This window comes from Macaca nemestrina, chromosome 4, assembly GCF_043159975.1.
Source record: "Macaca nemestrina isolate mMacNem1 chromosome 4, mMacNem.hap1, whole genome shotgun sequence".
Lineage (NCBI taxonomy): Eukaryota > Metazoa > Chordata > Mammalia > Primates > Cercopithecidae > Macaca > Macaca nemestrina.
This window is the reverse complement of record NC_092128.1, coordinates 129,748,564-129,761,064: the sequence shown is the minus strand read 5'-3', so window position 1 is coordinate 129,761,064 and position 12,501 is coordinate 129,748,564. Positions and strand designations below refer to the sequence as shown.

Here is a 12,501-nt window from a genome sequence, read left to right as displayed (position 1 = left end):
GCAACCTTAGACAAGTTCTGTCTTTAGGTGAGGGTCGCAAAAGCCATGCTCTGAGGGGAAGCCAAAAGGAAACCAGTGACATTATCCTGCACAAGAGGAGTGGTGTGCATCAAACAATGTCACCTCCCAGGAGGGCACAGGAGATCATGGCTTTTTCTTTTTCTTTTTTTTTTTTTTTTTGACAGAGTCCCTCTGTCACCCAGGCTGGAGTGTATGGCATGATTTTGGCTCATTGCAGCCTTCACTTCTCAGGTTCAAGTGATTCTCTTGCCTCAGATCCCCAGTAGCTGGGATTACAGGCAAGCACCATGATGCCGGTAAGTTTTGTATTTTTAGTAGAGATAGAGTTTCACCATTTTGACCAGGCTGGTCTCAACCTCCTGACCTCAAGTGATCTGCCCACCTCAGCTTCCCAAAGTGCTGGGATTGCAGGCGTGAGCCACTGTGCTTGGCTTGAGATCATGGCTTCTGTTCAGGACTTCGTAAGGATGGGGATTGCATGTCTGCACAGAGCCCATAAAACAGGTTTGTGTGGTTGGTGCCAAAGCCTGATGGCACTTGGAGTATGATAGTTGATTCTTGGGATATTATGACAGTTGATCATTGATTATTTGGAACTGAATAAGGTGACTCTGGCCATGCATGCTGCTGTCCCCCAAATGGCTCCAATCCTGGAAAAACTAAACACTTGCTCAGGTCCATGGCATACTGTCCTGAATTTGGCAAATGCTTTCTGCAGCATACCCTTAGACCCAAAGTCCCAGGACCATTTTGCCTTCAGCTGAGAGGACCAACAGTGTACCTTTTGATTGCTCCCAGAGAAACTTACACAGCGCAACTCTCTGACATGGTTTAGAGTGACGCGAGACATTTTGGAGTGATTTGCCCGACATTCTCTGGGAAAACCATATGGATAATATTATTCTGACCTCTACAGATTGAAGTCTTTTGTAGAAACCTACCCAGAAACTCCTAGAGCATTTACAATCCAGAGGATGGGCCAGTCGTGCCCAGAAAGTCCAGGGACCATGGGACACCATAACATTCCCGGGCACGGTCGGGTTAAGTAAGAGCCAAGTTGTGCCAACAGTTGTGATCATCAAAATCCAGCCATACCCACAGGCCTGTGTATAGTTTGGATCTGTGTCCCCACCTGAATCTCTAATTGTAATCTGCAGTGTTGGAGGTGAGGCCTGGTGGGAGGTGATTGGATCAGGGAGGTGGTTCCTCATGAATTGTTTAGCACCATACCTTCCGTGCTGTTCTTGTGATAGTGAGAGCTCTCACAAGATCTAGTTGTTTAAAGTGTGTAGGCCAGGTATGGTGGCTCATGCATGTAATCCCAGCACTTTGGGAGGCCGAGGCAGGTGGATCACAAGGTCAGGAGATCGAGACCATCTTGGCTAACATGGTGAAACCCCATCTTTACTAAAAATACAAAAATTAACCAGGCATGGTGGCACGTGCCTGTAGTCCCAACTACTCAGGAGGCTGAGGCAGGAGAATTGCTTGAACCCGGGAGGTGAAAGTTGCAGTGAGCTGAAATCACACCATTGCATTCCAGCCTGGACGACAGAACAACACTCCCTCTCAAAATAAAATAAAATAAAATAAAATAAAATAAGTGTGTGGCACCTCTCCCCGCTCTCTCTTGTTCTTGCTCCAGTCATGTAACATATGCCTGCCTGCTTCCTCTTCCCCTTCCACCATGATTTTAAGCTCCCTGAGGCCTCTCCAGAAGCTGAGCAGAAGCCACTTAGCTTCCTCTATAGCCTGTGGAACTGTGAGCCAATTAAACCCAGTTCCACGTATTTCTTTATAGCAGTGTGAGCATGGACTAATATACCTTGTTTTATGAAAGGGATGTATCTGCAGAGAGATCCCCAACACAGGAGTCCAGAAATCAAAGAATGAGACAGACAAATCCAGTTTGTCAGTAAAAGGTAATTTATTGGGGGGAATTTGTGGACAGAAGCATGGTCTTGAGTGGTAGCATGACAGTAGTTCTCCAGGCTGTTACCCCCAAGATTTAGGGCTTACTTAGTGTAGGAAAAGAGTAAATATGCTCTATAAGGAATTTGCAGAGCAATTAAGACCAGCCTTCCAGAAAGAGAATGAGGTGCACATCGTAGCCTATAGTTTGTGTGATGACATCTAGGTAGCTTTGACCTAAGGAGAGGGCTTTCAGTAAGTATGTGCTCTTACACAAGAAAAAGCAGATCAAGTAGAAATCTTAAAGGAATTCCCAGAACTGGGGTTAACCCAAAGTCAACATGGTGAATTCGCATCCAAGATGGAGCTGCTGTAGCCTCCACAGAGCTCCCTCCCCAGACCCATGGAGCCCTTAGGGTTTACAGGACCAGCGTAGAAATTCTCATCCAGGCAGTTTGATCCTTTTGGTTCTCAAAAGGGAATGGAATGTACGTATCTGCTTATTATTCTCAAATAATTTCTTCTTTCACTTTATTATTTCTCAAATCTTTCCTCCTTTTCCCTTTCCACAGAAAAAGCTCCAGAAGATTTACAAGTCTTTTCAGAAAAGACAGTACACTGAGCAGGATTTGCACATCACGAAAAAGTAGAGATGGGAGATGGGAGTCAAGAGCTTTGTGGGGTAGAGAGAAAGATTAGGCTGGAAGGGGTACTGGACCAGGTGTGTGTGTGTGTGTGGTGTGTGTGTGTGTGTGTAGTGGTGTGTGTAACTTTCTCACTGAATGTTTACTTGAAAAACTCCAGCACTGTCTAGCCTGGATTAACAGAAAGATGTGTGTTTGCCCATGGGCAGGTAGGGGATTTGGGGGGCAAGTGACCCTGGTAATGAGATGGTGATGGCAGCTGGACTGTTGAGCAGGGCCCCAGTTTCCCCCCTCCCCGAGGGCCCTTCAGCATCTTCCATCCAGGCCCTGTCAGCCTCCTGTCCTTCCCTCTGGCTCCAGGAGATCAGAGTCCTCCAAGAAATGCAGCTGTTTCATGACAAGAGGGAATTATCATCTTCAGACTCAGGAGGACTCTGGGGTTTGTTTCAAGTCCATGGAGCAGCACAGTCCAATTGAGAGGTGAGAGCTTAGCGGACTGGCAGAAGGTGGGTGGAGATTCTGTCTTGTGGTCAGTTTCAGACAGCCTGTGGCCACGGCTCCCTGGTCAGCAGCAGGCCCTGTTGAATGGGAGCCCTGGGCAGGGACTGGGAGGGAGGCCTGAGGTGTGGCTCCTGGAGCCTCACAGCTGCTACTCTGTCCTACAGCTACAGCCTATCCTGCCACTGAGCCCTCATCCCAGTATGCCAGCCATGCCCTCATGGCCAAGAAAACGAGGCCCTGAAGAATCTCAGGTCCACTGAGTGCCAGGGTGGCAGGGGCAGAGTGCCTCAGGGCTCAGTGAAGTTTGGACTGATATATCACAAATATCACAAATGTTCCATAAAAGTAAGTAGACATAAAAGTATACATACTGTGTAATTTGATTTATGCAAAATCCAATAAGCAGACAAAACTGAGGTCCTGGCTTTCAGTAATACTGGAGTAGCTTGTTGAATTAACACAGATTATAATGATAACACCAGAATAATATATTCTATATTGTTATAGAAACACATCTGTATAATACAAGTATGACCTATGTGTGAGTAAGAACTGAATGGGGATTTCAGCTGTGCCCACTATAGGGGAGATAGATATTGAGGTTTGAATCCAGCCCAATTAACACCTTTTGTAAAACATACTGCTCTTCAAAGTTACACAACAGAATTGAGCATCTCTATAATGATTCTTTACAGTTTTAGAACACAATTTTAAAATTCATGAGACATGTAGAAACATGAAAATGTAATCCATTCACAATTTAAAAAGCAGGCAGTAGAAGTGATCCTAAGATATTCAAGGTTTTCTAATTCAGGATGTTTAAAGGCAGCTATTATAAATCTGTTTATGGGGGTAAAGGAAAATATTCTAACAGTGAAGAGATGTGGAACCTCAGCAAAGACATGGAAATTATGAAACAATAGAAAGATAAGGAAATTTAAAAAATACTTTTGAGCTTATTCAAAGATTAGAAACAGGAGACAGAGCAATAGAAATTGCCCATTCCGAATAAAAGAGTGAAAAAGCTTAAAGAAAATGAAGAGTCTTAGAGACCTATGGAGTGATTGAGTCCAAGTTGGAGGGGGGACAGAAAAATGAGGTACAAAAATACATCATCAACTAATAGCTGAAAACTTCCAAATATCAGTCAAAACCCCCCAATATTTATATCCAACACGTCAACAAACCCCTTCAAAACATACAAATAAAACCATACCAAGGCCATATTGTGATTTCGGAGAATGGCAGGGCAGAGCTTTCTATTGATTTGCTGTGATTTCTAATTTTAGCTACTTAGAAGAATGAAAAATAGGTCCTCCTTAGAGTTTCTTTTTTTTTTTTTTTTTCTTGGAGAAAGTCTGACTTAGGCACAGATGACTGGCAGTTATTAAAGTCAGATGTCTTTCCAGCCTTCTCTTAAATTTGCAGTGTCTTACCTTGGAAATTATTTAAAGTTGTTACTTCCAAATCCCGCAGTAATACTGATGCTCCCAAAAGATGTCCCACAGAGATTTTTGCTCTTGTGCATCCATCCTGCCTAGTTGCATTAGCGTGTAGTCATGGGGTACTTTGAGTTAATCTGGAAAACTAAATGTTAAAATGGATTCAGGGCGCGGTAGCTCACGCCTGTAATCCTAGCACTTTGGGAGGCCTAGGCGGGCATATCACTGCAGGTCAGGAGTTCAAGACTAGACTGGCCAACATGTCAAAACCCCATCTGTACTGAAAATACAAAAATTAGCCGGGTGTGGTGGCGGGTGACTGTAATTTCAGCTACTGGGAAGGCTGAGGCAGGAGAATCGCTTGAACCCAGAAGGCGGAAGCTACAGTGAGCCCAGATCAAGTCATTGCACTACAACCTGGGCTGCAGGGCAAGACTCCGTCTCTAAAAAAGAAAAAAGAAAAATGGATTCAAAGAATAATCACTGCTAAGTTCCAGCAGCAAATTATTAAACGTGGTTCCAAAGGGATATTTAAAAAGGGAAATTAAAAGTGTTTCTAAGAAAGCCCTATTCACAGCAGCAGCGCAGACACGGTTCGTGACCTCACCACACAAACTTCCCTCATGTGTTGGGAGGGACCAAGGGGCTCTCTGGTCCTGCACCTGTGTTAATTGTGGCCAGGAGGTCCACACTAGGACCCCAAGGCCTGGGAACCAGCCTGGGTCGGGGGGCAGAGAAGTGGTGGATGTGGCTCCCATCCCTGTGGCTGTTTCCTGACTGGATGCAGCAGGGTCAGGTCTTTTGCTGTGACGTTTTCTACTCTATTAGAGTGACAGGAGTATTCCTGGGTGAGGCCTGACCCAGGTGTGGGCCAGGCAGCCAGCCCCGGGTCCAAGGAGCACTCCTGGCATGCAGAGGAGGATTTGTGACAGCCCAGAGGATAGAGGAAATGGTGGCTTTGAAAACGCAAGTGCCAGGTTGTCAGGGACCATGTATCTCCATTTCTGGCAGTAAATTGATGGTTTCAGACACTCATGAGAAAGCGGAGTCTAGCTCTTGTTACCCAGGCTTGAGTTAATGGTGCCATCTCAGCTCACTGCAACCTCCACCTCCTGGGTGTAAGCAATTCTCTTGTCTCAGCCTCCTGAGTAGCTGGGATTATAGGCATGCACCACCATGCCTGGCTAATTTTGTAATTTTAGTAGAGACGGGGTTTCACCATGTTGGTCAGGCTGGTCTTGAACTCCCGACCTCAGGTGGTCCGCCCATCTCTGCCTCCCAAAGTGCTGGGATTACAGGCGTAAGCTGCTACACCCAGTCTAGTATGAGTATGTCTTAAGGCTCCTCTAGTAATTCTATTATGCACCCGGGGTTGATAGATACTGGATTCAACAAGTAAGAGGTGATGATCTCGCCTAGAGGTTTTCAGGGAACAATGAAACAATGAGTTTTGGGTATTTCAGGTGGACTGATGGGAGTAGGGCACATAGATGGCTATGTCAAGTCATGGGCTGAGAGGTCACGTGCCATTTCTCATTGTGGGTGTTGTCAGCACTCGGAGCAGTTGTTCACTCTCTGCTCTGAGCACCCCCATATCTCCTCTACTGCACTCAACATTTTGTTTCCGTTTTGCTATCTCTAGAGATATGTGTCTATCTACTGACCATCTAGCTATCTATCCATCTGTCTATCATATCTGTGTCTCTCCTATTGATTTTGTTTCACTGGACTACCTTGATAATACACAGTCAATCCGTAATTTGAGACAGACAAACTCAGTCTGGATGTGGTACCTTGAGCCTGTAATCCCAACATTTTGGGAGGCTGAGGTGAGAGGATCACTTGAGGCCAGAAGTTTCAGACCAGCCTAGACAGCATAGCAAGAAACTATATCTCCAAGAAAGTAAAAATAAAAGTTAGCCAAGCCCAGTGATGCATGCCTGTAGTCCCAGCTACTCAGAAGGCGGAGGTGGGAAAATTGCTGGAGTCCAGGAGTTTGAGGTTACAGTGAGCTGTGATTGCACTACGGCACTCCAGCCTGGGGCCAGAGAAAGGCCCAATCTCTAAACTATAAAATTATGAGAAAGGTTTGTCCAGACCCCTAAAATAATCTTGTAAAGATGTATTTGCTCTTTGTTCTCCTCACTTAATAAAGTGTGGGTTTCCCTTCTACTTTCTCAATTCAAACTTAACAAAACCCATTTGCTTCCTAGAATGTGTATGATCTTAGTCTTGACATAGTCATGCAGATTGAAAGGAAAGAGGGAGGATAAAAATAAAATAAGCAAAAGTTTCCATTCTTAAAGAGTTAGTGGGAAAAAATGGTTATGTTTTCAAATACCTATATGGCAGATTATATTTTTCAAAAATAGCAGCAACAGTATTTCCTTTCCCATATATTCTCCTGCAATGTAACTTTGCCATTTTCTCAACAAGAAGTGGAGTTTAATTTTCCTTCCTATAAATTTGGTTGACCTTAGTTACTTGCTTGACCAATATAATTCAGTAAATGTGATAGTCTGTGATTGTCCTGCCTCAGCCTCCCCCTTGACCAATACAAGTCAGTGAATATGATCGTCTGTGATTTTCCTGCCTCAGCCTCCCAAGTAGCTGGGACTACAGGCCCCTGCCACCATGCCTGGCTAATTTTTGTCTTTTAAGTAGAGATGGGGTTTTACCATGTTGGCCAGTCTGGTCTCGGTCTCCTGACTGCAGGCGATCCACTTGCTTCGGCCTTCCAAAGTGCTGGGATTACAGGAGTGGACCAGTGCACATGGCCAGGGCTTTATTTCTAATTTAAAAATGATTATGTGTTTTATTTGTGAAATGTGTGTTCATCCTAATGACATAGAAGAAACATGTTTTGAAGACCTGAAAAAAATAGATCTGTATCATCAATGTTCTTTCATCAGTGTTCAAAATTATTACTACTATCATTATTTTTATATTACTCTCATTTTCTTGATTAACCCCATCTTATATAAAGTCTTGATAATGTATCTCCTGTACTATTTTCTAAACCAAATAAATGTATGTATATAGAATTATGAATCTCTCTATATAATAAATACATTTTCAATTTTGCCTGTCTAAGGTGCATACTATCTATGTTCCTCATGTACCTTGGCCTTCATCTCAGTAATCATATCCTTATTCTGTGTTCTCTCATTTTATATTTAGCACTTCAGTTGAGCATATAAAATGAATAGTATTTGTACAGTTGAATAGAATTAAATGTATGTTAATATGAAAAGACTCACTAAAACAATTAAAAATATATTCAGTTGAGTCTTTCTCGTGGTCTATCATTTTGATACAATTTGTTCATCATCACTCTTCCATGATTTTTGACCCTTGTGATTTTACTGGACTCACCATGATAAATTCATGATATTTCATCAGCATAATAGCAATATTCATCCTATCTGCACCCTTATCTTCTCTGTCATGAATTGTAATGTGATATCTTGGAATTCAAATGTCAATATCCTTATAGGGGCTGGGGGACGTTATTCTGCTTAATGAAACCCTAATTTACTGTATATAATATAGAAATGGTCCTGGCTATCTCTCAGTTTAGTTCATATCCCATAGATTTATTATGCAATCTCTCTTTATCTCAGAACACGTTTTAAAATATTTTCCTCTCAGTTAACAACAAAATAAACTCTATTTTTTTTTTTTTTTAGACAGAGTCTTACTCTGTCACCCAGGTTGGGGTGCAGTGTTGTGATCTCTGCTCACTGCAAACTCTGCCTCCTGGGTTCAAGCAATTCTCCTACCTTAGCCTCCCAAGTGGCACTCACCCTACTACACCAGCTAAATTTTGTATTTTAGTAGAGAAGATTTCACCATGTTGGCCAGGCTGGTCTCAAACTTCTGACCTCCCAAAGTGCTGGGATTACAGGCCTGGGCCACCGAGCCCGGCCACTACTTTTAATTATTTTGTTTCACCATAAAGTTGCATCAAAATAGTCACATGTTGGTCTTCTTCCTGAGACTTCACTTAAAACAGAGATACTCTACCAGCCTAGAAAAATACTTAAGTCTTAGTCTTAGTATTCAATAAGAATTCTAAGTCTTCAATAAGACTTGGTATTCAGTAAGATTTTAAAAAATACTTCAACTAGATCTTCAATAAGATAAAAACTACTTAGTCTTCAATAAGAAAGATAATTCCTCTCAAGTTTTCTTGGGATAACTTCAGATAAATTGTAAAATTTTGCAGAACAATTTTGCAGTTACCATTTCATGTTATTTGGCCAAGATTCAGAAGTCATTTATTATTTTACTTTAATCCAGGTCTAAGAACAGTTTAGCTTCATGACATTAAAAAAGTGAAACACCATTAAATTCACTCAGATTTTTTTTTTAAATGAAAGTGTGTCTGATTCGAGGTCACGTATTATACAATTCCATAAATAAAAATATATGAGATGATGCAAAAATGTTGACATTGAGTATCCTTGGATAATAATAAAAAATTAGTGACTGAGAAAAAGTTGCTCTAAAACCACCAGATATGTTTGATTTTATAAAGGAGACATTTAGTTGATTAAATGGTTATTATTCTTTCTACAAAACTTTAATAAGTAATTGCATTTATCCTGGAAACAATGAAAGATTTCCACCAGCATACATCTACACTATCAGCACAGTTCAGTTCTGCTATTGAGTTGAAATCAGAAAAAAAAAAAAAGTAATTTTAAATTAAAGGCTTAATGGTATCCAAATTTAAAGGATCACATTTCAGTACTAGAAAAATATATTTGAACATGAGATAATAATATATGTATAATGAGTTTTTTCCTATATATCTATAGTTTTATTAATATAACCCTTATGAACCAAACACCAAAAGAAGATACAGGACAAAGAATTAGATTAAATAACATAGATAAGAATTTTAATATTTTATTTTTTCACCCTAAAAAAATCCAGTTTATGCTAAATCATTCTCTGTAAATAACCTAAACATACTGAAACGGAATAATCTTCTGCATGATCAGATGGTGTGTTTTTCCACTGAGGCTCTTGAGAGCATTGATGCTGATCCCAGACGAGATCAGCAATCTTGGCCGTCACGATCTTGGTTGTCATAAATTGGAGAACACAGAGTATGATTGAATTGATTGTATCTTCAAAAATTTTTCTCGGCCGGGCGCGGTGGCTCAAGCCTGTAATCCCAGCACTTTGCGAGGCCGAGTTGGGCGGATCACGAGGTCAGGAGATCGAGACCATCCTGGCTAACACGGTGAAACCCTGTCTCTACTAAAAAAATACAGAAAACTAGCCGGGCATGGTGGCGGGGGCCTGTAGTCCCAGCTACTCGGGAGGCTGAGGCGGGAGAATGGGGTAAACCCGGGAGGCGGAGCTTGCAGTGAGCTGAGATCCGGCTACCGCACTCCAGCCTGGGCGACAGAGCCAGACTCCGTCTCAAAAAAAAAATTTTTTTTTTCTCACCTGCCAGAGCTAAACAATTGATAATTGGTTTTAATATATTGCAGAAGTCATTTTTAATCGAAATATTAAACTTAGCTGTGTTCTATATTGTTATTTGATAAGTCTGGCAACTACACCATAGAAGAATTATGGAATTTGCATTGATATGATGCCAAACTGGGTGAAACAAAATAGGGGAAAAATCCATAGATGCTACTTTTAGGTTGTTCAGAGTGCAAAAAAAAATTTGGTTCTATGTGACCCGTTAAAAATTTCAAAATCTAACTGCAGAGCTTAGCTCTTGCTATTAGAAGTGACAACCTAAGGCTGCTGGGGCTGAGGGTGAAGCTCCTGAGCACTGTCAATAAACACATAATGCAGCTCAAGTTTACTCTCATTATACTGCCTTTCACTTTAGTATATTCTCAATATTTGTAAGTCCCAAAATGTATAATCATGTATAATAGGGGAATAACACCATTATACAGACCAGGAATGAAAATCTGATCACAAAAAACATAAGCGACCTGGCATGGTGGCTCATGTCTGTAATCCCAGCACTTTGGGAGGCCGAGGCAGGCGGATCACGAGGTCAGGAGATCGAGACCATCCTGACTGACACGGTGAAACCCCCTCTCTACTAAAAATACAAAAAATTAGCTGGGCGTGGTGGCGGGCGCCTGTAGTCCCAGCTCCTCGGGAGGCTGAGGCAGGAGAATGGCGTGAACCCGGGAGGCGGAGCTTGCAGTGAGCCGAGATCGCGCCACTACACTCCAGCCTGGGCGACAGAGCAAGACTCTGTCTCAAAAAACAAAACAAAAACAAAAACATAAGCTTAGATCAGACATCTGAAGCAAAGATAAAGGGTGTATTAAAGGAAAAAGTCACAGAAATCCAAAAGCTGTTTTGTATATGATGGATATGTTATTTGTATTCATAAATAGAAGTTTGTTTTTTTGGTTTTTTTTGAGACGGAGTTTTGCTGTCTTTGCCCAGGTTGGAGTGCAATGGCGCGATCTTGAGTAAGCGCACTCTCCGCCTCCCAGGTTCAAGCAATTCTGTCTCAGCCTCCCGAATAGCTGGGATTACAAACATGCACCACCACGCCCGGCTAATTTTGTATTTTTGGTAGAGACGGGTTTCTCCATGTTGGTCAGGCTGGTCTGGAACTTCTGACCTCAGGTGATCCGCCTGCCTCGGCCTCCCAAAGTGCTGGGATTACAGGTGTGAGCCACTGCGCCCGGCTAAAATACAGTTTTTTAGTATTGTTATTTTATTAATAATATTCGAATAGTGATGTTTGCACTGTCCCTTGTGTAGATTTAAAATATATATAAATGTAAAATGTTTTTAATTAATAACATTTAATTCTCAGCTTCCTCGAAGGAAAATATAAGCAGGAAAATTATTACTTTAAATGTAGGCAGTAGAAAAATACTAGAGGGTCTTGATCACAAATTCTATGCTACTAATTTTGAAAAAGCATAAAATCCTTTTGGAAGAGTGTTTCTTTCTGATTATTTCAACTGAGAAGACACCAGCTAAGTGTAACACTCATTTTCCTCTAAAAATTTGAAAGGTCTTGTACAATCATGCCCCTGTGCATCACAGTATAGACAAGAGTCTCACCAAATATGTCAAGTATTGAATTTGGAGGAGTATTTCCAAGTTGAAAATTCCAATTTGGAAAACCACATCTTCTATTCTTCACGTACACTTACTATGAGCAGTTCAGCTCCTTCCTCCCTAAATACATAAAATGCAGATATGTGAACCACTTAGAAATGCTTTTTTCCCCTAATGTTCAGAGACACAGTGATTTTGTACTATTATATTTCGTTGAGGGCTTGATGCCCTTATGAGCCACAATTAGACAACCATTGCCAGGTGTGGTGGCTCACGCCTGTAATCCCAGCGCTTTGGGAGACAAAGGTGGTTGGATCACAAAGTTAGGAGATCTACACCATCCTGGCTAACATGGTGAAACCCTGTCTGTACTAAAAATACAAAAAATTAGCCAGGCGTGGTGGCGGGCGCCTGTAGTCCCAGCTATTCAGGAGGCTGAAGCAGGAGAATGGCGTGAACCCAGTAGGCAGAGCTTACAGTGAGCCGAGATCATGCCACTGCACTCCAGCCTGGGTGACAGAGCAAGACTCTGTCTCAAAAAAAAAAAAAAAAAAAAAAAAATTACACAACCATTATTGTTATCTTTTTCTTTTCTGTTTTGACTTCTCCGTACTCCTTCCTCTCTTTTATATGTTAAAAATCTCAGCACTAGAGAACATTATTTCCTAATAAAGTTAGACAAAATTATCTTATATATTTTAACAGCAAAATTAAAATATACTGGCCACATTCATGAATATTTTTTAATATGTAAATTGCAAATTTGAAACTTACAGAAAAAACTGTAAGAATGCAAAAGTTGGAGAATTTTTTATAAAGTTGTAGCTTAATAAAATAACTTATTTTAGCTGCTTATATTAATAAAATATAATACACTAAAGCTGAATTTGTTTTACAAATTTGTAATCATGCTT

The 12,501-nt window shown here is 41.4% G+C and overlaps 1 protein-coding gene across 40 annotated transcripts in view; it reads left to right on the top strand.

The window, feature by feature from the left end:
* The window catches only part of LOC105466295 (argininosuccinate lyase-like), a 177,962-nt gene that overhangs the window by 90,521 nt on the left and 74,940 nt on the right, over positions 1 to 12,501 (top strand). For 25 of the 40 annotated variants that reach the window (XR_011622510.1, XR_011622508.1, XR_011622498.1 and 22 more), the window contains 4 exons: positions 186 to 1,943; positions 2,505 to 2,614; positions 2,937 to 3,056; positions 3,242 to 3,422. The exons of 7 other annotated variants lie outside the window; for them this stretch is intronic. The gene's annotated coding sequence lies outside the window, so the exon portion shown is untranslated. The remainder of the gene's footprint in view (positions 1 to 185; positions 1,944 to 2,504; positions 2,615 to 2,936; positions 3,057 to 3,241; positions 3,423 to 12,501) is intronic. 8 more of the 40 variants (XR_011622517.1, XR_011622492.1, XR_011622519.1 and 5 more) reach the window with 5 other exon arrangements.